Source organism: Pelophylax lessonae (assembly GCF_965119305.1).
Source record: "Pelophylax lessonae genome assembly, chromosome: 4".
Lineage (NCBI taxonomy): Eukaryota > Metazoa > Chordata > Amphibia > Anura > Ranidae > Pelophylax > Pelophylax lessonae.
This window is the reverse complement of record NC_138771.1, coordinates 428,018,907-428,045,631: the sequence shown is the minus strand read 5'-3', so window position 1 is coordinate 428,045,631 and position 26,725 is coordinate 428,018,907. Positions and strand designations below refer to the sequence as shown.

At 39.3% G+C, this 26,725-nt stretch overlaps 1 protein-coding gene across 17 annotated transcripts in view; it reads right to left on the bottom strand.

Annotated features, from left to right (window-relative positions):
* The window catches only part of LOC309552109 (protocadherin alpha-C2-like), a 426,489-nt gene that overhangs the window by 49,526 nt on the left and 350,238 nt on the right, over positions 1–26,725 (bottom strand). The window lies entirely within an intron of this gene.

The window sequence follows — 26,725 nt, the reverse complement described above, 5'->3', positions numbered from 1 at the left end:
GGAGACTCTATATTTAAAGTAAGCCAATTGCAAAGATGGCTTTGAAAGGCATAATGCAACAATAGAACATTGCAACTAAATAAAAAATGGATTCGCTGCTTAACAAACCTGGAGTTCTTCTGCACCACTGTTGTCAACTTGTGTAATAAAACATTTCCAACAAATAACCTTTTATGTGTAAGTAAATAATTGATAAATGTACAATGTAAGAGCACATTAGAAGTTTTGTAAGTAAACAGATGTTTTCCTCTTGAAATCTGTTGTGGTTTTCTGACTATGTTTTAGGAAATACTTTCTGGAAGGTGCTTCCTACACCAACTGGTAAAATTATATTTTCTGCAACATAAATTCTTCATAGCTGAAACCAGTCAAAGAAACTATCCTTTATATTAAAATGAGGTTCCTGCTTATGAACCCTTCAAGCTGAAAACATTCAAGCTGTAGTCAAATATTTCTGCTGCACTGCTGCAGATGAAGCCTTATACTGCAGCCCAGCCAATGTTATGTTTTGCTATGATTGATAGAATTAATTCACTAACATCAGTATAAACACAATCATGTCAGAGAACAATGGTAGATTTTTATAAGGTATAAGTGCTGTTTCATAATATTTTATACAGGGAGTGTTAAGGAGTGTTCACATTGCTTTTAAAATATAAAATCACTGTAAGTTTTTTTTTTTTCTTATCAGTACACAGAAATACCTAATAAATATAAGTAAAGCTCTCCCAAGAAAACATTGTTAGAATATAAAGACCAAATAACACTAATAGAGATATCCAAACCAAAGACAAGTGTGTTTAGACACAACAATCTCTAATGTAAACCAACAAGATGAAACACATGTACTTAGAGACAGGTCTGGGACATCAAAATGCTATTAGGCTTTAAAAGGATTAAAAACGTTGCCCACCACATAGTGAAAATCTGCAAAGCATAGCATTACATGATACCCAATGAGAACATCTTACACTGACCTGACTGTATTTAAGTAAAACATGATTAGTAGTGATGTGTAGGGACGGCCTTGCGGTTCGCCCCTGGCGGTCGGTTCACGGCGAACTTTGCTTGTTCGCAGCCCGCCGATTTTGCGAACACATGGCATTGTTCGCGGCGGTCATATAAGTTTACATTGGGGAGAATTTTTGACCCATGACACAGCCATCAGGTGGAAGGGGAAATCCAATTGAAACATTGCAGCACATGGACATACCCCCTACCTTATAAATAGACCTGAGCTGACGGCCATTTCACATTTTGCTTTTTGCCAGTGTAGGGAGAGGTCTGCTGTGTGCACCAGGGACATATAGTCAGTGACACAAATCGCTCTGTTAAGATCCACAAAAGTCCTTTTAAGGGCTGGTATTTGGTATAGGACTACAGTCTCTTTTGTCAGTGTAGGGAGAGGTTTGCTGTGTGCAGCAGGGACAGATCGTCAGTGACACAAATCACTCTGTTAAGGTCCACAAAAGTCCTTTTAAGGGCTGCTATTTGGTATAGGTGTACTGTCTCTTTTGTCAGTGTAGGGATAGGTTTTCTGTGTGCACCAGGGACAGATCGTCAGTGACACAAATCGCTCTGTTAAGGTCCACAAAAGCCATGTTAAGGACTGGTATTTGTTATAGGTGTGCAGTGCACTATATAGGGGTGTAATCCACTTATAATATACTTTGTAATATAGAAAGCATATTATAGTGGATTTGTATTGTGCACTGTGCAGCATTGTGACTGGTGTGTTGAGCGTTTCTGCAGCAATACTACAAACAGTGACAAAAGCACTTTTAAAGTATTATAGCTGGTGTGATAGACCAGTGCCCCCCCCCAATACCACATATTGAAGTGGGGTGTTATCTGGGTATACTTTTGTAAGTGTATTTGTGTCCTGCAACAATATTGCCTCTTTTGCTGCCTTTACTCTGCTACACACAGTGCCAAACGTACTGGCCAATTTTTTGTACAACTGGTGTGATAGACCAGTGGCCCCGCAATACCACATATTGAAGTGGGGTGTTATCTGAGTATATTTTTATAAGTGTATTTTTGTCCTGCAACAATATTGCCTCTTTTGCTGCGTTTATTATGCTACACACAGTGCCAAACGCACTGGCCAATTTTTTGTACAACCGGTGTCATCGACCAGTGGCCCCCCAAAACCACATATTGAAGTGGCGTGTTATCTGAGTATACTTGTATAAGTGTATTGGTGTCATGCAACAATATTGCCTCTTTTTCTGCTTTTACTCTGCTACACACAGTGCCAAACTCACTGGCCAATTTTTTGTACAACTGGTGTGATAAACCTGTGGTCCCCCAATACCACATATTGAAGCGGGTGTTATTTGAGTATACTTGTATAAGTATATTTGTGTCCTGCAACAATATTGCCTCTTTTGCTGCATTAACTCTGCTACACACAGTGCCAAACTCACTGGCCAATTTTTTGTACAACTGGTGTGATAGACCAGTGGCCCCCAATACCACATATCAAAGTGGGGTGTTATCTGAGTATACTTGTATAAGTGTATTTGTGTCCTGCAACAATATTGCCTCTTTTGCTGCTTTTACTCTGCTACACACAGTGCCAAACTCACTGGCCAATTTTTTGTACAAGTGGTGTGATAGACCAGTGGCCCAAAAATACCACATATCAAAGTGGGGTGTTATCTGAGTATACTTGTATAAGTGTATTTGTGTCCTGCAACAATATTGCCTCTTTTGCTGCTTTTACTCTGCTACACACAGTGCCAAACTCACTGGCCAATTTTTTGTACAAGTGGTGTGATAGACCAGTGGCCCAAAAATACCACATATTGAAGTGGGGTGTTATTTAACAGTATACTTTTCTAAGAGTGTATTTTAGTCCTGCAAAAATGTGGCCTCTTTTGCTGCGTTAACTGTGCTACACAGAGTGACAACAGTTACTGGTCAATTATTTGTAGAACTGGTGTGATAAACCTGTGGCCCCCCAATACCACATATAAAAGTATACTCCGATAACACCCCACTTCAATATGTGGTATTGGGGGGCCACAGGTTTATCACACCAGTTCTACAAATAATTGACCAGTAACTGTTGTCACTCTGTGTAGCACAGTTAACGCAGCAAAAGAGGCCACATTTTTGCAGGACTAAAATACACTCTTAGAAAAGTATACTGTTAAATAACACCCCACTTCAATATGTGGTATTTTTGGGCCACTGGTCTATCACACCACTTGTACAAAAAATTGGCCAGTGAGTTTGGCACTGTGTGTAGCAGAGTAAAAGCAGCAAAAGAGGCAATATTGTTGCAGGACACAAATACACTTATACAAGTATACTCCGATAACACCCCACTTCAATAAGTGTATTTGTGTCCTGCAACAATATTGCCTCTTTTGCTGCATTCACTCTGCTACACACAGTGCCAAACTCACTGGCCATTTTTTTGTACAACTGGTGTGATAGATCAGTGGCCCCCAATACCACATATTGAAGTAGGGTGTTATTTAACAGTGTACTTTTCTAAGAGTGTATTTTAGTCCTGCAAAAATTTGGCCTCTTTTGCTGCGATAACTGTGCTACACACAGTGACAACAGTTACCTTGCTAATTATTTGTAGAACTGGTGTGATAAACCTGTGGCCCCCCAATACCACAGATTGAAGCGGGGTGTTATATACCTTGTTCCACATATACTGCTCTTCTCTAGAGACTTTTGTCACAGGGTAATTTAAAAAATGACAGGCAGAGGAAGAGGCAGGCACTTACGCAGGGGTGGTAGGGGTAGGGCAGGAGCAGTAGGCCGGAGCCAAAGTGTGAAGTTTCAGAAGGTGCATTCGATTACGTCAAAGGACGCACCAGACTTGGTTGAGTGGCTCACTCAGCCTTCCTCTTCTGCACCCTCCTCATCCTCTGTCTCTCTGCACCCTCTTCACTTTCTACTGTGTGCACCCCCAAAGACACCAACACCACCACCACAATATACCCTCCGCTTGAGTCACTGGAATTATTTTCCAATCCATCACAAGACATTTGCAATGCGCAGCCATTGTTGGAATCGGATCAGGAAGAGGAGGTAGCAACAGCCGCCACTCAGCAGTCTGATGACAGTACCCAGATCAGCCCAAGGAGGTTGGTCCCCGCTGTTGCTGCCTACTCCGAGATCTCGAATGTTAGTGGCGGGGAAGGTGACGTGGATGATGATGTGTCTATGGACGTCACGTGGATGGGCCACAAGAGAGGAAGAGGAGGGGAGTTCAGAGGGAGAGACGGACCAGCAGATAGGGAGAAGAAGCAGGCGGAACTTGCATTGCACAAGAGGTACAAAGCAGACTGCAAATGTATCAGGAGCGAGCCATCAACCATGTACAGACACATCTGGTGCTCCCAGGATGCCGGCACATAGCTCCGCAGTGTGGGCTTTTTTTAATGTGTCCGCTGCTGACAACAGTGTTGCCATCTGCAGCCTTTGCAGTCAACGCATAAGTTGCGGTAAACCCAACACTCATCTAGGGACGACCGCCTTAAGAAGGTACCTGTACTCCCATCACCGAGCCCAGTGGGAGCAACACCGTCAGAACCCACAAAGCCACACTCCAGGCTCTCACCGTCTAGCCTCTTCTACTTCTTCTCCTCTCTCCTCACAATTGTCCTCCACTCCACCTTCCATGATGCCGTCATCACGTTGTTCTGGAAAAAGGCAGGCTTCCATGGGCCAAATGTTAGAGCGTAAAAAAATGATGACGCCGGATAACCCTCTTGCCCAACGTTTGACTGCTGGCTTGTCGGAACTGATAGCCCATCAACTACTGCCATATCAACTGGTGGACTCGGAAATTTGTGGCCATTGGAACACCACAATGGAAGGTCCCAGGCAGGCAGGAAATATTTCTCACAGAAGGGCATTCCAGAGCTGTATGGCCATGTTCAGCGGCAAGTGAATATATCTCTGGCACACAGTGTTGGTGCCAAGATCCATTTGTCCACAGACACATGGTCTAGCAAACACGGGCAGGGAAGGTATATCATTTTTACTGCCCAATGGGTGAACCTTCTGACGGCCGTCAATCATGTAACCCGTGGCACCTATCTAGATTTGGTTGTAGCGCCACCGATTGCATGCATGCCTGCCTCTTCTTCTCCTCCTCCTCCCTCTCCTCCTCAACTGACTCCTCCATTTCCACTGCTATCGCCTCTTCCACTGTGCCGCCCAAGATCCCCAGAACCTATTCCACATGCCAGGTGAGACGTTGCCATGCTGTGATGCGTCTGTTGTGTCTGGAAGCCAAGAGCCAAACTGGTTCTGCACTCCTTTCAGTTTTGCATTCACAGGCAGATCAGTGGCTGACACTGCTCAATTTGACAGTTGGTAAAGTGGTGTGCAACAACGGTGCCAATCTGCTGAGCGCACTGAAACAGGGCAAAATAACACACGTGCCATGCATGGCACACGTCCTGAACTTGGCAGTGCAGTGATTCGTTGCCAACTACCCTGGGGTCCAGGACGTCTTGCGGCAGGCCAGGAAAAACTCGGGCCATTTCAGAAGATCTTACACAGCCATTGCTCGCCTTGCTGACATTCAGGCGTCTTATTTGTGACTGCCCGAAGCGATTAAACTCAACGTTACATATGCTTGATAGGCTACTCCAGCAGAAACTTGCAGTTAACAACTACCTGTATGAACTCTGCAGCAGGACAGGTTCTGGGGAGCTTGGGTTTTTTTCATCCCGCCAGTGGCTGCTCATGCGCGACACGTGCAGACTTCTGCGGCCATTCGATGAGATCACCAAACTGGTCAGTCACGGCCAGGGTGCCATCAATGACATCGTACCTTCTTTCTGGAGCATGCATTGCGTCGTGTCATTGATCAAGCCGTCGAGGAGCAGGAAGATGAGGAAGTCACAATGTTGGATGAATTCCCAGGGGGTGCTACTCCATCTGAAACAAGCCAACAACAGGTGTCTGAAGAGGAGTCAGAGGAGGATGGTTTTCGGGGCAGATGAGGAGGAGCAAGAAGAGCATGCTTTAAACCTTTCTGGGATCCCTGGTGTTATCCGTGGATGGGGGGAGGAGAACGAGGATGACATTATCCTGGATGATGACATTATCCTGGATGATGAGCTGGAGCCAGGCCACTACACCACTTCCAGTTTAGTGTGAATGGGTGCCTTCATGCTCCAGTGCTTTAAGGGGGACCCCCGTATAAAAAGCATAAAGGGCAAGGACCAGTACTGGGTGGGAACGTACTTAGACCCCTGGTACAAACAAAAAATGGCAGAAATGTTACCGCCATCACAGAGGACGGTCATAATGCAGCACTTACAGGCCTTGCTGTGAGAAATGCTGCATTCTGTTTTTGCGTGTGCTGGCAGAGGAATTTCCAGTCACAGAGAGACAGTTGCGGGTAGCAATCCCACAGCGCCTGCAAGAAGAGAGCCGTTTGAAGATGGGTTGGTCACTTCAGATATGAGATCCTTCTTTCAGCCGACCAATCGACAGATGTACTCCGGATGCAGCATCAGGGAATTCCTAGACTGACAGGTGTCTGACTACATTGGGTTAACGGTCGATGTGGATGCTCTGAGGAGTGGTGAACCCCTGGACTACTGGGTGGGCAGGCTTGACCTCTGGCCAGAACTTGCACAATTTGCAATGGAACTGTTGGCTTGCCCCCCATCCAGTGTCCTGTCTGAAAGGACATTCAGCGCAGCAAGGGGGATCATGACCGATAAGCGCACTCGCCTAACTCATGACAGTGTAGACTACCTCACATTTATAAAAATGAATGAGGCATGGATCTCAGAGGAATTCAACACATGTGACCAGTAGACCATGTTTCATTTAAATTCCTCACGACAGGCTACAAACATCCACCAGACCGCCATCCACCCACAACAATTTATGGTCCTTGTCTTCACTAAATACAGCGGCATAAAAGGAATCTCATGTCCATTGAATGCCTAATTTTTGAGGCCTTTCATGGCCGACAATTATTTTTTCTGTCAATGCCTAATGTACCTCCAGCCACAGAATATTACATTCTTAGCTGTCAGGTAAACGCATGTGGGCTAATTTTTGGGGCCTGGAATGGCCGACACTTATTTCTTTATCCTGTGAATGCCTAATATTTCAGACTGGAATTGAAAATCAATGGGTCTGTAAACATTACGCCAAATTGTTAAATGGATGCGGACCCATTTTTACAGATGTGTGAATGGATCCTATATGTATTTGACATGTATTTACCGGCTCCTGACAGTTCTGGCTGATTTAGGAAAAAAAAAAACATCTTTTTGCTGTAAAAAAAAAATAAAAAATTTAGGGCAACCTTTCCAATTGCAATACTTCTGTCATGACATTGTCCATGTGGTGGGACTATTTGTGCACAGCTAGTAAATCTTTTGTGGCTGCAAATATGACCTAAAGGTTTTTAAAGTTCACCTCCCATTAAAGTCAATGGGGCCCGCCGCAAACTTGCGGTTCGCGGACATTTGAGAAAATTTGTGGCTGACGTTCGCGAACCGCCCCGGCCGATGTTCGTCCATCACTAGTGATGTGCAGGTGCTCTTTGCATATAATCACATTAAAAAAAATCTGTATGAAAGTTTTTAGCATGTTAAACATTACACTAAAATTCTGTTTGAATTTTTTTTTTTTGTATCCGGCTAGCACAGCCTTTTTTTAATCAGGGGGTGCCTTGGCAAATTGCCTAAAAATTGCCAAAAAATTGCATACAAGCCAGTGGGTAGATCAAGTATGCCTTATAGATACACAAAGCCACAGGTTTTCATTGTGCACCACTAAAACCTTCTATGACATCATCAGTTGATGAAGAGGACATCAGGGGTCTGCATAGCGTCTTTGCTTGCCCCTCCCCTGCTCATCTGCATCAGTACTGGGGTGAAATTAGTTGAGTGAGGGAGATAAACTGAGGGGGAAGGGAAACATTGAAATACTAGTAAGTAACAGTGTGCAAAGGTGTATTTACTTTAGAAGAATAAATCACTTATATTGTTGAGTGTCAAGTGTGCCTGGATGCTGTTGCGTTATGTAAACATTTGTTTAGTTTTTTATTTTAGAATGGGGTGCCTCAAGAGTGTGTATAATTTTAAAGGGTGCCTTGACTTAAAAAAGGTTTGAGAAATACTGGGCTAGCATATACAAGACAGGTATACAAAAACCTTGTTTAGTGTGGGGAAGGTGATTTGAAAGTTCAGAATCTTGTCAATAGTTACATTTCTCCATTACCAGCAGCAAACACTAAAATTATACAGAAAAAAAAATGAAATGATCTTAACCACAATGCTCAAACTGCAAACAGTCAAAAAGCAAAGGAATGTTAGGAACAAAAAGTATTTTTTCACCAGTTTTTGTTGAAGTGCATCTAAATTGAAAATAATGTAATCTTTTGCAACCAACCAGTTCTTAGATGTGATAGCTGCACTAGTTTTCTTTTTCCTTTATGTTCACCTGGTGATCTTGCCAGTAACACAGTTCCTGTTCTAGGGTGACAAGGTTCACTAACTGTACTGTATTTATGCAGGAGCAGGTCAGGTGTTAACGTATTGAAACACAAAAGTACTGCACTCCTCAAATCCTCTTAAAAATCACGCTTTTGAACATCTAAATTCATACAGTAAAACCAGTACACTCACAGTGGGGGTTAGACACAATTGACACATTAAAGAGTATCTAAGTCCCTTCACCTGATATACACACACAGTCGGCTGCTCCCGTGTACTCAATCACCATACAAACAGTCCGGTCATCCAAAACAGCATGGAAACAAAAGTGGTGTCTAAACCATAAACAAACAACATACATTTTATAAAATTTACATTAACAAGGTAACAGAACAAGTATAGTGAATGTGAATAACTCTACACATAAATCACCCTCTCAAGTATTGTTGTAGGGGTGAGGGATATAAAACAGGATTCGATACATACAGATCCAAAATATACGTATAAAAACATTTATGAACTCCTAAAAAACTGGACCCCCATGTAGGTCATTAAAATATTTTGTCACATTTGTGGAATACTTCTTCTCTATGTTGTAAATATGATCACGGAGGTGATTCCCCAGTCTTCTAGCTCTCCTCCCAGCATATTGTATGGAGCAAATTTTGCATGTAAACAAATAAATGGTATATCAAGTGTTGAGATTATTGAGTTATTAAATCCCCTTTTGTTCAAAGTTGGAACAAACTCATCACTCCTAATAATATGGGAACAGTTGTACTCTCCACACTTTTAATTGCCTTTAAAGTGAAGCTAAGTGTAACTACTTGTCAGTCACCCTTGAAGAAAATTAACTTGGGGCGAGGAAAGTTCCTAAGGAGAGGGCTCCCTGAAAAAGAGTTTTGACTTCTCTGGGTATAATTTGGTTGTAAATATCATTCTCATATAACTCAGGTAAATACTGTTCAATTTCTAATTCTCTTGAACTCCAGGCTGTAAACTGTGGAGAACATAATTTTGTATTGTAAATTAGAATGTTGGGTTCTATCCTGTAACAGTTGTCTCCTATTTGTCATTCTTGTTATGTGCATTGCCCTTTTTAAAGACACATCGGAGTATCTACACTGACAGAATACATCACACATCTGTACCATTTCTCTCTCAAAATCACCTGGCAGTGGCAGACCCTGCAGAGTCTGAGACCCCGAACCACTGGTATACTGCTAATAGTATGACCAGGGTGTCCAGAATCTGCTTTCAGTACTGTGTTGCCCAAAAGTGGTTTCCTATAAAGTTAATAACATGTCCTCCCTTATCTGTGAGGATCACATCAAGGGAAGGGATACAATCTATATAATCATCTGCCCCATAAATCTCAAGTTCAAGGAGTTATAAAATAAGATATACCAGGAACTCTGCTATTGTGTCCAGACTGTTGGAGCAAAAGAATATCAAAGAATATCAGATCGTCAAGGTATCAATGATAACATTTGATGTGTGATCAAAAGGAATTTTGACCCCCCAAAGATGCAAGTCCTCTTCCATCATCCCATATAGAGAGTGGCAGGAGAGGGCTAAAAATGAGCACCCATAGCTGCTCCGTATCTGTGAAGGTAAAAATCCCTAAAAAAGCAAGACAAACATGACATAACAGGTATGCCAAGCACTCCAAAATAAACTCCCAATAATTTAAAGTATAAACAATCACTGTAGTTGTCAAGAGAAAAAGAGACTGCCCTGAGACCCATAGCATGAGGGATTGATGGATAGACTAGATACATCACACATAACTTAAACATCTCCTTTTTAAATCCTAAAATATACCTAAAAGTTGTTCTGTGTCTCTTATGTAACTGTGGGAAGCCTCTTTACTAAAGGTTGGAATTGATGATCTACCCATTAACTGATGTATGTTAGGACTACAAAACATCTTACCCTCTACTGTTTCCTATAACATTGGGGTTGGGATCTGTACTTCCAAGTGAGTCTATTGTTGAGATTTCACAGCTACATTGTCAGTTAATTGCAGGAAGCTAAGAGCTAACTGACTTTCTGACAGGGTCAACAAGTATTTTTTGCAAACAAAACAGATATACCAAAATTACTTCAACTGAATATTTAACAGGCCAAAAGTCTGTAAAGTAACATAACTTCACTGTTATGGTTTACAATCACTTTACAATTCACAAAGAAATCATTCTATGCAATCTGTATTCCAGATTTGCAAAATATGGTTTTACATTGGAAAGACATAGCTAGTTGCATAGTTTTCATACCAAAAATAGCAAGTTTGCACACATTAAACTTTTTTCATAGTTTTCCATGCTTTCCTATTGGTCTAGTAAATTTGTCACACAAGTTGCTAATGCTTTTACTAAATGCCTAAATGCTTCTATCAGTGCATATTCATGTTCACTAAGGGCACAACAAGCTTACCAAATTGGATATTTCTAAAACTAAGTCTCTAGAATCAGAATTATTTTTTGGATAGTTGTGAATACCCTTTAGGCTATGGTGCCTTTAGCACTTTCTGTATGAGATCCATTATGGTTTGGGTGATTCGCTGCATATGGGCATTCAGTGAAGAATATCAAATAAATCAATAAATAGCTGCATAAGCATGAACATGAGCTACATGTTATGTGTTCACATGGATGATGCAGTTCCTGTTCACTTTTAAGGCCTTCTCTGCAGACCCTAACCTTATAGAAGTATCAAATGTATTGTGAAATACGGTTGCTAATATCGCTATACAATGACTGCTTATGTATCCAAGAACCTGTACTTTACCTGTGCGGGGAAAAGCTGAATGTTTACTAAACTGCCTTCAGATTCTCATTTTCTCTTTGCTCTGAATTTCACTGTTTAGACCTAAAGCCTAGTACACACGGGCCGAATGTCAGGTGGCTTTGGCCGGTTCAATAGAAATCCGCCAACATTCGGCCCATGTGTATGGCAGCTGGTCCGACAGAAGTCGGCTTCTGTCGAAGGGTCATGACCTAAAAAGGTCTGCCGACCGACTCCCGCCTGGTGCTCTCGGCCAATGGCTGAGAGTGCTGACTGAAGTGTTCTAGCGTGGGGGCCACCCCCCTTTCAGGACACAATAGCACAGCAGGAGAGATCACTGTACTAACATAAGATTGTTAGTACAGTGGCTCCCACCTGAGCTGGGCTGAATGAAAAAAAAAAAAGCACAACTGGTAATGTGTATGAGGCTTAAGTCACTGTTTACAAAGGGAGTTCACAATAGGTTTATTTGGCTACAGAAAGACACTACCACTTGCAAAATAATTAGGTTATAAGGGTTCTTATCCTTTACACAATTACTGACCCCAATAGAACAGAACAGGTAAAAAAAATCATGAGGAATGTATTATATTTATTAAAAAAGGCCAAAGTACGTATCACCTGTGAGAAGAGTTCATACATTGTGCACCGATTGTATACAGATTGGATGTTTTTTTTTATGAATTTTGGATTTGCACATTGATCAAGACTGGATCAAGACTGGATAGGACTTTATATTTATGTGGATAACATTTTTCCTGATTTATATTTGTGTTTAGCTTATGTGAATAATCTTGATTAAATCATATAATTATGAGTTGTCACAGAGAGTTTTTATAATTTATAAATGATCACTATTTAAGTACTATCAATAATGTGTAGAGAACGTGCTTTACCATTGGATATAATCTATTGCATTAGACTGTAGGTTGATAACACTTTGTAGGTGGTAGCTGCTTTCTTAGTTTTTTGTTTTGATATAATGGTAATAAAGAGAGTAGCGCAGGGTACTTATATTCATTTAAATCACAAATGCACAAGCCAGTTACAACTAATGATATTTAGCCGTTTGTGTCCAATTGAAATGAATTTGAGGTATAGTTACAAACAATGTTGCAATGTCATCTGTCAAGTCAATGTTTCCTCTTGTTTTAGGTTCATCATGCATTGAATCCCGCTTCAATTTTCTTTCCTTTAACTATTCAGAGATCCAGTCCCATACCTCAGCATTTGGTCCCCATACCTCCATGGGGTATAGATACCCCTGGGAAAGAACCTTTTTGTTAAAAAGATAATTTTAGTTCTTCCAGAAGCATTCTGAGACAAAGAAGAGACTCTCTGTAAATCACTAAATGTCTTTAAAACATCAATACCACAGCATACAGTATAGGCTTCCCTGCATCCAAAAGTCTGGTTGGAAATCTGTAAGTTCTCCCCACCCATTGTAAAATCTCTATGTGCTTGATCATCAGCACTGTCCCATAGGATCAAGGACAGTGAGTCTGATGCTTCCCATATCCAAAAGCGCCAGGTATTTCTCTCTCAAGCTGGTCAGATGAAGTGTCAGGGAGCAAAGAAAAGGTGAATATGTGAAGCAAAAGGGTGGGAGTTAGGCATTCCTGTTGGTTTGCCCTGCACTTTAATGAGTAACTCCAATTTTGATGAGAAAAAAAAAAAATGTCCCACTCTGGGTGATCTGTGTAAATTGCAGGGATTTTAACAAACCTTGTTTCAGATTCCTACATTTTGTTATTCTAAAGGAATAGCTGTTTGTGTCCATGTGGTGAGTGAATCTGTATGGGAGTGGTTTTATAATAATCACCTGCAGGGCTCTAATGAGGAAACATGCTGGGTCTGCATCCCTTTAGACATTATTTCCATTTGGGAGTATCTTGCAAAAAATGAAATTTTTGTTGCAGAGGATTCTCAAAATATGATTTGTATTTTAGTGCAGACGTCTGGGAAAATCAGTTGACCAATCACAAAAGCAGGAAATAAAATTTCATGGGGCGTTTTGTACGCCATCTGTGTACAGAATGCCTCCAGGTAGTCATATTGCATTGCATTTTACAGAAAACAGTGCTGCAGATTGAAAAGGAAATTTCATTTTTAATAACGTTCAATTACAATATTACATGTGTTGCAATTGTATAAGCTATATTATTATTTTTATTCGCTTAATTTTTTTTCCCATGAATGTGGAATTAGCCTTTAAACTGCAAATTACAGTTATGTTTGTCTGATTAAAAAATGTACACATTCATGTGTCCAGTGGTGAAATTAATTTTTCATATTATTTATTCGTAGTTATTTTATTTTGTCTAGAGTGGCCTTATGATGGTGTTCCATGTAGAAAGACATTGAGTTTGTGATCTGTTTTATTGACTGTCAACTACACAACTAGTTCTGGTAGATCATGTGGCCTGGGAGCCATATTCAGCCCTTTGCCCCTTATTGCTCCGCCCTCTTGGTCCCTCTAGGCCCCTCTAGGCAGCAATCTGTGTTTTTCTTACCTAGCTAAATAGTAAAGCCAGTAAAGGAAACATATTCTATAGGCTGAATGTTAGCAGTTAAAGGGCTTTTTTCTTTTGCATTATCTTAGTTTTTCTTAGCTGTCCAATCTCGTTTCCTCTGATATTTTTTAATGGGTTTTGCTTATATAATTATGAAATGTAGCACAAGTAATTTTTAAGGGGGCTGTAGGGAGCACAAATGTGGATGCATTAGGAATTATTTACTGAAAGCAAATAGGCTGTTCACTTTGCAAGGGAAATTTCACTTTCAGAGGGAATTTTCCCCAGAGCTTAGTGGGTGTGGTAAAATTTTGCTTAGCAAAGAATATCCAATCACATGCAAGGGACATACAAGTTTATCAAGTAGCATTTAAAGACAAAGAAGAGGCCCTTAGGAATAAACTAGATGAGTTGGAACTACTGCAATGTTATTGAGGTGACTGAGTTACCCATGTGGGTCAAAATGTTCAGTTTTATTCCTACACTCATTTAAAGGATGCCACTTAGATCAGCGGTAAAACTATTTAAAAAATAAAAGTTAAATATGAATAACTGTTACTAGCTATATTATGAAATGGATGAATTAAAACCTTCATGGAAACATATCTATATGAACTTCAAGAAAGAATTTTCAATTTGGAATGAAGTGAACCTTCACCATCATAGCTCCCTAAGTTTTTCATAATAAAGAGAATCCTTCAGTTTTTTTTAAATTGCTCCTTACTTACAGTTAGATACAAAAATAAAGTTAACTAAATTGATTAATCTAAAGAAACATGTAGGCTGATATTTCATACAGTTTGGCAAATATGAACAATATTCATGTCATTTATGGAAGTAGGTGTATCTGTAGTTCACAGATGTTTGGATGTTCTGAATTCAGACATGTACTTCTATCACTTCATGACACCGCATGGTTTATCTATCTAAGTGAAAAAATGTGCCAATTCTGAACCACCAATTAACCTGATTTATAACACACAAACGGCAACATTACACAAACAATCACACAAAAATGGCTAGTGTTATTTTTCAGTGAAACAGTTGCGGAAACATTTTTCACTGCTAATCTTTTTAGTATTTGTTTTATTAAATCCAACTGCTGGTTGCTGTAGTAAATATGATGAAGAAATTAGAACAAAGAACTACAAATATCACAATTCCTCCAGTGTTATCAATGGATCGTTTATGATATTTTATATGCCACAAGGATTTTAAGTCATTCAGTCATAATAAAAAAAAATGTGAAAGTGTATGGTTATGGATATCGTTACTCTAAAGATAATGACCGATCTTCTATAATTGCATATTATACAATTAATTAACAGGCATCTAGCAGCACAACAATATAACATTTTATGCTAGGTGATACATATACTGCACACTACAACATGAGCTTGAGCTCACGAAAAGAGTCTTTCTTAGAAAATTTCCAAATATAGATTGCATACTTCAATGCCAGACATTTTTTGGGCATCCTGGAAGACGCTAAGATTTAAGCTATATTATTTTGTTGCTTTTCACTGCTAATCACATGATCATAATTCTGTACAATATCCGGTTGGCAAAGAGACGCTAAAATATGTTGAATCTCCTGCATAAGTCATAATGTAAACTGACATATTAGGGCTGGTTATAGTAAGAGGGAGCCAATTAATAATTCCAAAATGATCAAATGCTTAGCAAATACCCCCTTTGACATAGAAGGAGATTGCCTTGCTATTTTGTTTGGCAAATGCTAGCAATTGGTCCACATTTCCAGAAAGTCTTCTGTACATTCAAAGGTGAAGCCATAAGATTCCCTAATGTGTTCCCTAGTACAGGACTCACACTCATGGTGGGCACGCTGCTCATCTGGTTCACAAAGAGCTCCATTCCACTTACTTCAAATTATTCTTTATCCATGCTGTATATTAATCTTTTATCATATAAAAGGTATAATAAAAACTGCCATTGTTGAAGCACTTTATGTAAGAGTAATAAAACCTTCTTTGCATAGTGTGCAGTATAAACTGCTAGGAGTAATGAGTCACTCTTGCATAGTGTGCAGTAAAAATTGCTAGGAGTAACGAGTTCCTGGTAATTGAATTTAAATATTGGAAATTAGGGTTTTTCAGAGAAAAAAGTCACATTATGGTTGACTGCTACTTGGATCTGCTTTATCTTATTAGCAAGTTATAGTAATTACTGAGCAAATTAGATTTTCCTATTGTCTTATTTGAGGTTTTTGTTCTGTCTAGTCAAAGCAGGTCCTAAATTGCGTATGTCTTATTAACTGAAGGTACACTATTACATTATACTAACCTAATTTTGGAAACTCAATGCATGTGTTTGTTTGTCACATACAAGAATCAGCAAAAAGAAGGCTGTTTCTTTCATACTCACTGATCAGAAAATATAAACCACAATAGATCAAGACCAACTTTGTCACTGATAACAGAAGCAGTAGTAGTGACTTCACAGAGGTCCATTAGCATGCTAATATAAAAGCTGACCTTGCTGTCATTACTGCTTTGCTCATCTGCTAAAAGTTAATAGGTGGATACTAGTAATCGACCGATATAGTTTTTTTAATGCCTATACCGATATTTTGGTAGTCGGATATTGATATCGCCCGATATTTGTGGACATTACAATTTTTTATTTATTTATTTATTTTTTTTTAAGGTACTCCTTGTGGAGGGATCTGGGGATCTAAAAGACCCCAAACCCCTCCTCGGCACCGAAAAGCATTCAAAACACCAAGTTTGGCTGTTTTGAATGCTGTCAGTTTTTTTAATTCGGCGCCGAGTACCCGGAAGTGATGTCATGACATCACTTTCGGGTTTTTTACATGGAGACCCGGGTCTTCTCTTTGACGGCGGCGGCGGCGGTTGAGGTAGGATGCCCGGGTCTCTCGGTGGGACGGGAGACCCGGGCGAGCCGCAGAAGGCGGCGGGAGGGGGAGTCCCCTCCAGCTCCTTGTAATGATAGCCGAGCGGCTTCTCAGCCGCATTGTCTGTCATTACAAGTCAGCCAACCGTCGGCTATGGACACCGGTACCAGCCTCTAGCTGCAGGCATCACCCCAGCACATGCACTTTCCTTAAATATTGGCAATATTAGTAACCTCAGGGGCCGATTCCGATATATCGGGGAAATTGCATATCGGCCCCCAATATATCAGTGTTGCTGATAATCGGTCGATCTCTAGTGGATACTAATGCACTTGCAAAACACAGGTCTCCATATGGTGCACTGTTCACACTACAAAGGAACAGAGAGGAGAAAAAATGCTTTATGTGCTCATTTTTCTGCACCACATCAGAGCTCCCCTGATGTCTCTGTCTATCTGCATGTTTCTATGCCCCACAGCTAAAATGCAATGCATAGAAATTAATCTAATTTTGTGACATTTCAGTAAGGTTAAAAAAAGAAAAAAGCTAAACAAAGTCTTGCATGGTAAAAATACAGGGCACAACCTACACTGCCCGTAGAAAATATACATCAGCTTACACAGGAAGTTTGCTCAGCTTTCTGTGTCGGGTAGTGTGAACAAGCCCACAAGGGCTTTGCTCATGGCATTGACAGACTTAATTGTGTAAACAATTTGTTTTGTTTTATACATTCTTTTCTTATAGTAGCATTTTGAAAATATATTTAATATATTTTATGTCATCAAATAAATGTGCCCAGTTATTGACCAGGGTAATAGCTGGTGACTGCTTCTAGTTATTTACCCAGTATGGATATCCCTACCCAGTATACCCCTACAATCAAAAGTATGATGCCTTCTGTTTTCCCATATAGGCGGCAGTATTCCACAAAGCTAATTTTTGTTCTGTGGATCGGTGATCTGGCTGTACAGAGCTGGCCTCTAAATAGTGGATCATTTAATGAGATTTATTGTTCTAAACTTTTTGTCATACACCTCTGATACTATTGCCTTAATGAATCAAAGCAACTCTAATCTTAGCCATACTCAAAGCAATGTTTTGCCAAATTCAACAACATTATTATATATTTGCACTCCTTATATAGCATTTGATTGCAAATCAATTGAATAGATAAAGACAACCTACCACTAACTGCAATTACGATAGTCACATTGTTTCGCCGGAAAATGTTGGAGGTAGGTTGTGTTGATTCCTTTGGTCTGTTTTTTATTGCTTGCACTTTTGACTAAAACTGGTTTCAAATAATTTAAATAATCCCAATTCTGCCAAGTATTTGGCATTGGTGGATAGAGTAGGAGATAATTTATAGATTGGGGTAAAGAGTTCAAGAGGATTTGAGAGGCTCTGGATAAGTGCTGGAGGTGATCGTGGGAGGATGTGATAAGAGAGCTAGAGAACCGGAATTCTTGGGAGGAGTGAAGAGACCTGTTTGATTGGTATGAGATGATGTTGTTGATAAAGCTGGGGGCTGTAAATTGCTTTTGAGGTTGATTGATTTGTAGAAGATGTCTCAAAAGAAAGTGTTAAGGAAGGAAGTTGAAGATAGGTAACCAGAAATTAGCTTAATTTATATTCTTTAATTTTCTTTCACCATTCGTGTATCACGGCTTTGTTGCAATTATGATATTTAATATGTTAACCTTTAAATATATTAATTCTATATCCTGGGCTGGAATCACACAACAATGCCCTACCTGAAACCTGAAAGCTAAATACTGTATTAAACCTAAAAAAAAAAAAAAAAAAAAAAAAAAAAAAAAATGGAATATATTGCATCCTTAAATGCGGAGCCTGCATTTGTTTTTTTATAGTTTTTTTTCTTTATTTTCACCTAGTGATCTGACCACTAACATACTTCCTGTGTCAAACTCCAGCTAATACTTTTTAATCAGAAATGGCACCAGATTTTTTTTTTAAAAAACTTTTGTTTTTTGGTTTAATACTACTTTAATTTACCTCAAATTACATTTTCTGTAATACTCTGAAGCCAGACTTCAGATTGTACCTCACATGTTCTGAAGTATCAAATATGTAGGCTTTGTTTCTTGTTTGCATCTTAAGGTTTACCATAATTTTTGACAGAGCCTTTAATTCATGAAAATAGATACCACCACCCTTGACAATAATTAGCTTTGAGGGCTGTTCTTTAAATGGAAATGACTTTTTCCTTGTTATCATTACCCTATTAGCTAGCAAATCAGTACTTGCAATCCACTTTAGCTATGCTGTTGTCTGTAATCACAGAAATAATAGTAACACTAAGAGCCTTGAATAAATCAATCCTAATGGCTTTAAAAGTTTCTGCTTTTGAAGATTTGCTTTATGAACATTTCTATGACCAAAGGCATCTGTGAGTGCTCCAGATGTATTAGGGGATTTAGTAGAGATACAATGTTATTGATAGATATTGAGTTAGGAATACATGTCAGAGATTGGGGCAAAGTATTGGGGGTTCTGATATTCCACAATACCACTTCATATTTTGCAGCACACACTGCAGTAAGTGACTTGTATTGTCTTCACCAAGTAGAACTCTAAATATACACTTGAAAGCAGAATTAGAAACATTTGATGTAAGGCAAACACACTGGATACAGTGATCTCAATTTAGTAAAATAAGAGAGCACAGTCACTTTCAAAGTAAATTTCACCTCGCAAAGTATTTTTGGTTTAATATTCATTATTAACGATTGAAGAGAAATAAACTAGAAATTCACTTTGCAAAAAACACCCAATCATGTACAGAAAAAATGTAAAAACAGGAGTTTTTGCCTGCACATTGATTTATTGACGTCACCCAAACATTATCTCATGCACCAAACTTTGAAACCTATTTCAGTGACTTCAACCGCCATATAATGCAATCATGCGTGAGCAAAAATTCTGTTATTTAAATTTCTGTTGCACATCATTGGGTATTTTTTGCGAACAAACTTTATTTTACTCCATTGACTAAATTAAGTGAAAATTCACTTTGAAATTAAACATACTCTACTCCTTTAGATCTTGATTGCTCATTTAGAATTTGCTTGCTAGTAAATCTCTAGTCCAGCAATTAACTTCCCTACATAGATTCACAAAGGAAAGCCCTATTCTAAGTCTATTCACATTTCTTATTTTAACTGAAGTTTTAATGAAAGAGGAATATTTTCTGGCCCCCAAAATGCATTGACTGTCTTCTTTAGTGCAAACCAATAAAATTAATTTGGACTCCTATAATTTGGTCTGCCACTCCTTCTATTGGTGCATGTTTTGTCTGGCTTCTCCTTTAGTAAATCAGAATCACTGTATTATAAATCCCTGTTTTTTTCTTTTATATATAAAATGCTGTTTTTACCATTTTTTTTTTCATCTCAATGTTGCTAACTTCTGTCTACATGCTTTAGTGTCAGCTACACATCATTGCTCTGGACCAGATAGACCATTTCTGCCAAGTGTATTAGCACACTGCAGATACACAATTTGGAAACTGTTTTACTCCATAACGGAAAGGCCCTGGACCTTCATGACAAGATCCCTAAGAATGATCTTATTATAAGCTGTCATTTTAGCAATATTGAAATTAGATAAACATTGTATAGCTTATATGAGATTTTTATGGGTGGATTTGGATCTATTTTAGATTAAATATATGCTCAATGTCAGATTCCTTGTAAAAATTGTAAATGTCTGGCTATTTTTGGTTTTATGATTTCTTCTTCACTGACCTGGAACTAGTGTGCAGCTAGTAATGTTAGAGCAAAGTTGGAATTCCTGATCTGCATATTTGTTCTGGTTTAGTGATTCAGAGAGTATTTAAAGCACTGGTTCAGCAACTAAAACAACTATAATTTTCAGTAGAGAGATCAGAGATCAGCGCAGCTTTCAATTAACCACCATTGCATGCAGACAAAAATACATATATAGCTCTTAACTTCCGTTCAGCTATAAAGACTGTCTTTCTTTTGGAATCAAATCTCTGTCCTTCATTTTCCTTCAGCCTCTTTTGTCCTTTGTCTGATGTACACATCCCTATTAAAAAGTACATTTCCACTACCAAAGTTTAATACTACACTAATTCTTTCATCCAACTTCTAAATTATTGAATATTTTGTTTTGAAAAGCTAGTATTGGGGAAATGCAGTAAAGAAAAGGTGGGTTTAAACAATTATTTTTGTGTATTTATTCTTTATTTTTCATATATCTGTGATATGTCACAAGTGTGTCCTTTGCTTACAAACATTCTGCCAAGACATATCCCTTTTTCACATCTAAGAAATTCTGCACATTCTTTCTCCCAAGGAGATGCAAGATAGTATCTTTTTTTTAGATAGTAGCAGTTTGACAGACTGCAAAAAAATTGACAAATGGGAGTATCATAAATTTGCTAACCTTGCAATAAGACTTTATATGATTAACTGAAAAAATACATTATACTAAATGTATCCCTGGGCTTAGTACTTTGTCTAATAGTGTTTTTTAAACTATGGGTCAATTACCTGTCTGTGATGGGTCACCACTTGACTGTGTAGCCTAATTTGTTCACGGATGATATCAGTGGCTTAGTAGTGACTGATATAGCATAGTGACTATGACTGATATCACAGACACATGTTTGGAACTACAGTAGAGTGTGTGCAAGGTGGGGAACAGGAGGGAATTACACAAATAAGGTTTGGGCTCCCCTTTACGGGGACTGCAAGCGGCACTAAGTCAAATTCAGGTACTTACAATGCTTGTATTTAAAAACAATGCATTTCATGTTTTATAAGTGAGTGCAGTGCTGCATTATTTTATGTCTTTTATATCTGCCTGGAGTTCAGCTTTAAATAGTTTTTGAATATTCAGTGTATATATGCATTTATTTTGGAATGGCACTCATGAATATATTCTTTGTTTTGAATTTTAATTATTGTTTTATTCGCAACATTTTCACTTTTATGCTTTACAAATGAAAAAAACACTGCAACCTATACTTGAGTTAAAACAAATGCATTTACTGTTTCTGTTGTTTTTTTTTTTTTGTTTTGTTTTTTTATACCACCATTGGTATGTTTGGCTTTTCTGACATTATGACAATAATTATCTTCTTGAGTTCCAGCACAGTAACAATTATTTATTTGGGTCATCAGATTAAAATGTTAAAAAACCCCAGTCTAGTACTATGCTTATGCTTAGCATTACCAATGCGACACAATAACATTGGAGTGTTTTTCATTAACACACCAGATACTGAAAGTAATCAATTAGAAAGAATGTCAAGAGAGGTAAAATAGCGGGCTTAAAACACAACTAAATGCATAGAGTAGAATGATTTGTGACAGCTACATTTAGACCCACTGCATTCACAAAAATATCTCTCTACAATGCACTCTGCTGCCATGTCTAAATATAGACAAACCTAAGGCCATGTCTGTGCTCTGTAATATTTCTAAGGCATGTCAGCCTGGAAGAGAGGCAGAATCCAGAAAGATTGCTTAAGACTGTCTGTCTCCTGTTTTCTAAAGCATGTGAAGTTTTTTTATTGCCTTTATGCACACTCCAAAGCACATAGATTCCCAGAGATACAGTGGAAGTAATCTGTTTGTTAACTACTTAACTGTTTACTGCCTTAGAGTATGGAAAATAATATAAAGCAACATGTTAGGGATAAATGCAGATGTATTGTATAGCATATATGGACTTTGGTTTTCCAAAGCAAAAATAGAACAGATGAATTGTGCCAACTGTTACTATACTTTACACTTTGATCCCACTTTGACCCAATAATAAGCATATATGTTATAACTACTTCCCGTCTGCATGATGTCACATGACATTGTGAACTTTAAGGGTCTATATCTGGATCTTGCCTGAAGCTACAGGCATCATCCATATATTTTTTTCTCTAGCTACACTGCAAAAAAACATCCTAGTGGCTGAACAGCTGCTGAATTGCTTTTATAAGCAATGGAAAGGGACATCCCCCCTTCTTCCACCTATCAGCGCCTCCCCAGGCTCTTCCATTAGATCAGAAAGCTGGAGATCCGATCCTGTGGTGTCGTTGGGTTACCACAGGGCTGGCTGAGGACCAGAGGACCAGCCATCTCTTTAACCCTGGGAGGCCAGATATGACATCATGACATCACGTCCGGCTCTGGCAGATGTAAATACTGTAATTTTTCCCCCTCGAAAACAGAGATCAATGTTTTTTTTATCTCATGCTTTTCAGGGTAGAGGAGATATCTGGGGTATATAGATCCCAGATGTCTCTATAAAGAGGACCTGTTGTGCACTATTTGAAATCACAAGGGATGTTTACATTTCTTGTGATAGGAATAAAACTGATCAAAAAAAATATAGGGACAGTGTAAAAAAAAAAACTGTTTAAAGTGCCCCCGTCCCCTCGTGATTGCACGCAGAAGCAAATGCATACACAGGACATGCCCACATATGTAAACGGTGTTGGCATCACACATGTGAGGTATCACCATAAATGTTTTAGGGAGAACAATAATTGTAGCACTAGACCTCCTCTGTAACTCTAAATTAGTAACCTGTAAAAATGCTTAAGCATCAGCTAAGGAGATTTTTAAGTACCACAGTTTGGCACCATTCCACAAACGTGCGCAATTTTAGAGCATGACATGTTAGGTATCTATTTACTTGGCGTAACATCAACTTTTATATTTTTCCAAAAAAATTGGGTTATATTTTTTTTTTGTGCAATAACATTAAAAAAATGGCGTTTGAAAAATTGCTGTGCAAATACCATATGACATAACAAATTGCAACAATGACCATTTTATTCTCTAGGATCTCTGCTAAAAAAACATATATAATGTTTGGGGGTTCTGAGTAAATTTCTAGCAAAAAAATACTGATTTTTACATATAAGAGGGAAATGTCAGAATTGGCCTGGGTGAGAAGTAGTTAAAGGAAAAACCTGAACATCTTTTGTAAATCATCTTTCACACAATATTAGCAAATGTGAATCTCATTTATGAACAGGTTAATTTAGGTTAAATGTTTTTTAGTCCTCTGTATGACCATCAAATTTCTTGCCAGTCTGACAATATTTTAGATAGAAATATGTTATTTGCTCAGTTGTGCAATTTTACTATAAATGGTCATGGTGGAAGACTAAATGTAAATGGATCATGGTGTGTGGGAGTAGAGAAGGCATTGTGGTGGCTGGCCATAGACCAGTGGGAAAAGAGGCTGATTAGAAGGTGATCAAGGACCATAAGGGAACAATATTTTAGATAGAAATATGTTATTTGCTCTGTTGTGCAATTTTACTATAACTGGTTATGGTGGAAGACTAAATGTAAATGGATCATGGTGTGTGGGAGTAGAGGAGGCATTGTGGTGGCTGGTCGTAGACCAGTGGGAAAAGAGGCTGATTAGAAATGTGATCAAGGATCGTAAAAGAACACATTGGAAGCAGAATGGTGGCTAAACTTGGACTTGCGGAGAGGTCAGAGTGGCATAAACAAGGGAAGAGAAAGTTAATCATGTCAAGGGGTGAGGGGAGAGAGTGATAGCTGACAATAAAAATACTGGGATAGACAGAGAAGGCAGAGTAGTAGCTGACTGTATAGTTAAGAGGCAAAAGAGAGCTGATCATGTACCAGATAGTGGGAGAAAAAGCAAAAAGTAGATAATTGTGGATGGAGGAGAGAGGAAGGGGCCAACTATTTGAGCACATCTGAAAGTTTAAAAGTGGAGACCGAAGAATTGATCACAGGAGGAGAGAGAGTAGGCAATGGCAACTGATTGACAGGGGATAGAGAAGGCTGAATGTGATCTGATCATGGACCATTGTGAAAATATGTAAAAATGATCTTGTCATTGTAGGGTGACAAGGAAAAAATGATGATTGAGGCTGAAAGTAAAGAGGGGGTTGTGGACAAGGCAGAGGGAATGCTCAAGAATCACTCATTTGCTGAGGGGCTAAGGAGAAAAGGGACCAGCAGCTAGTCATGTTCCACTGGAAGAGGATGCAAAGGAGAACCTGATTATGGAAAGTGAGCAGACAGGAACCAGAGAAGATATTTGAAGCCTGAATTGATTTATCGGACTAGGGCTGTGATTAAGGGGTGGTACCTAGGAAATATCTTAATGGGCTTAATGCATGCAGACATCAAGGCCAGGGGTGTTACTTTGGGCAATGATTGAAAACCAACCCAGCATGCTCCACAAACTCCTAAGTGGCTTTAAATTAGTGATCGACCGATATAGTTTTTTTAATGCAGATACCAATATTTTGGTCATCGGATATCGGTATCTGCCGATATTTTCGGACATTAAAAAATTATTATTTTTAATTTTTTTTAGGTACTCCTTGTGGAGGGATCTGGGGGTCTAAATGACCCCAAACCCCTCCTCGGCATCAAAGCATTCAAAACACCAAGTTTGGCTGTTTTGAATGCTGTTTTGAATGCTGTCATGACATCACTTCCAGGTTTTTTTACATGGAGACCCGATCAGAGCCGAATGCGGCTTTGATTGGGTCTTCTCTTCAGGGGCGGTGGCAGTGGAGGTAGGATGCCCGGGTCTCCCAGTGGGACAGGAGACCCAGGCGAGCCTTGGAAGCGGCTTCTCAGCTGAATCGGTTGTCATTACAAGTCAGCCAATCATCGGCTATGGACACCGGTACCGTGGTGATGCCTCTAAACTTTCCCTAAATATCGTCAATATTGGCAATATTGGCAAATCCAAATGCCGATACAGATATATCGGGGAAAGTGCATCGGCACCCGATATATCGGTATTGCCGGTAATCGGTCGATCTCTACTTTAAATAGTATACTGCCTTTAGATTCAAAACATTTTTGCAACAACACTACACACTAGTGGTCGACCGATATCATTTTTTTAATGCCGATACCGATATTTTGGTCATCGGATATCGGTATCGGCCGATATCTGACGATATTTTCGGACATGTAAAAAAAAAAAAAATGTTTCTACGGGTACTATTGTGGAGGAATATGGGGGTCTAAAAGACCCCAAACCCCTCCTTGGCACCGAAAAGCATTCAAAACACCAAGTTTGGCTGTTTTGAATGCTGTCAGTTTTTTAATTCGGTGCTGAGTATCCGGAAATTATGTTATGACATCACTTCCGGGTTTTTACATGGAGACCCGGGTCTTCTCTTCGGCGGCGGTGGAGGTAGGATGGGAAGGCAGCGGGAGGGGGGGACGTCCCCTCCCGCTCCTTGTAATGACAGCCGAGTGGCTTCTCAGCCGCTTCGGTTGTCATTACAAGTCAGCTGACTGTCAGCTATGGACACCGGTACTGGGGTGATGCCTCTAGCTGCAGGCATCACCCCGGTACAAGCACTTTCCCTATCAGCAATATCGGTAACCTCAGGGGCCGATTCCGATATATTGGGGAAAGTGCATATCGGCCCCCGATATATCGGTATTGCCAATAATCGGTTGATCCCTACTACACACAAGATCAGAAGAGAATTTTGTAGCTGGTAACAAGTGAGGAATGAATATTCTATTAAATATGCATTTATTTAGGTTTTAGTAATAATTGGATTTTTTCAATGTTGAATAACAAGCTTGTTAAAAGCTTAATTTCAGGTATTTTTTTGCATAGTTACATTTTTCCTGCTTGGAACTATGTAAGAATGAATATTCTATACCTGGCTTATTCTATACTTGGTTTCAACTTCAGTGTTCCCCACTTTCCTCCAGGTCCATGCCTTTCAGATAATGCCTTGTATTTTTTGCAACAATGCAAATAATTGTCTGATTAGACAATGTGGTAAGGCAGGATAGTGAAATCACAACCTACACCTCATCCAATTAAAGAATGCCTTGTATTCACTGAGAAAAATACCAGGCATTCTCTGAATTGTGCCTGTGTCAAGCAGTTGGCCCCCTGTAGTTACAAGGCAGCTGCTCAGCCCCGGACCCCCAAAAAAAAGCAAGGATCACTGTAGTAGCAGTAACAGCTACTACAGTGAAGACTTCACAGGGTCCAAATTGGCATTTACTGCAGCTTCTCCAGCCTATAATATGTTACTAGATCTCTGGCACATTCACATAAGCATTTTTTTTGCTTTTTGT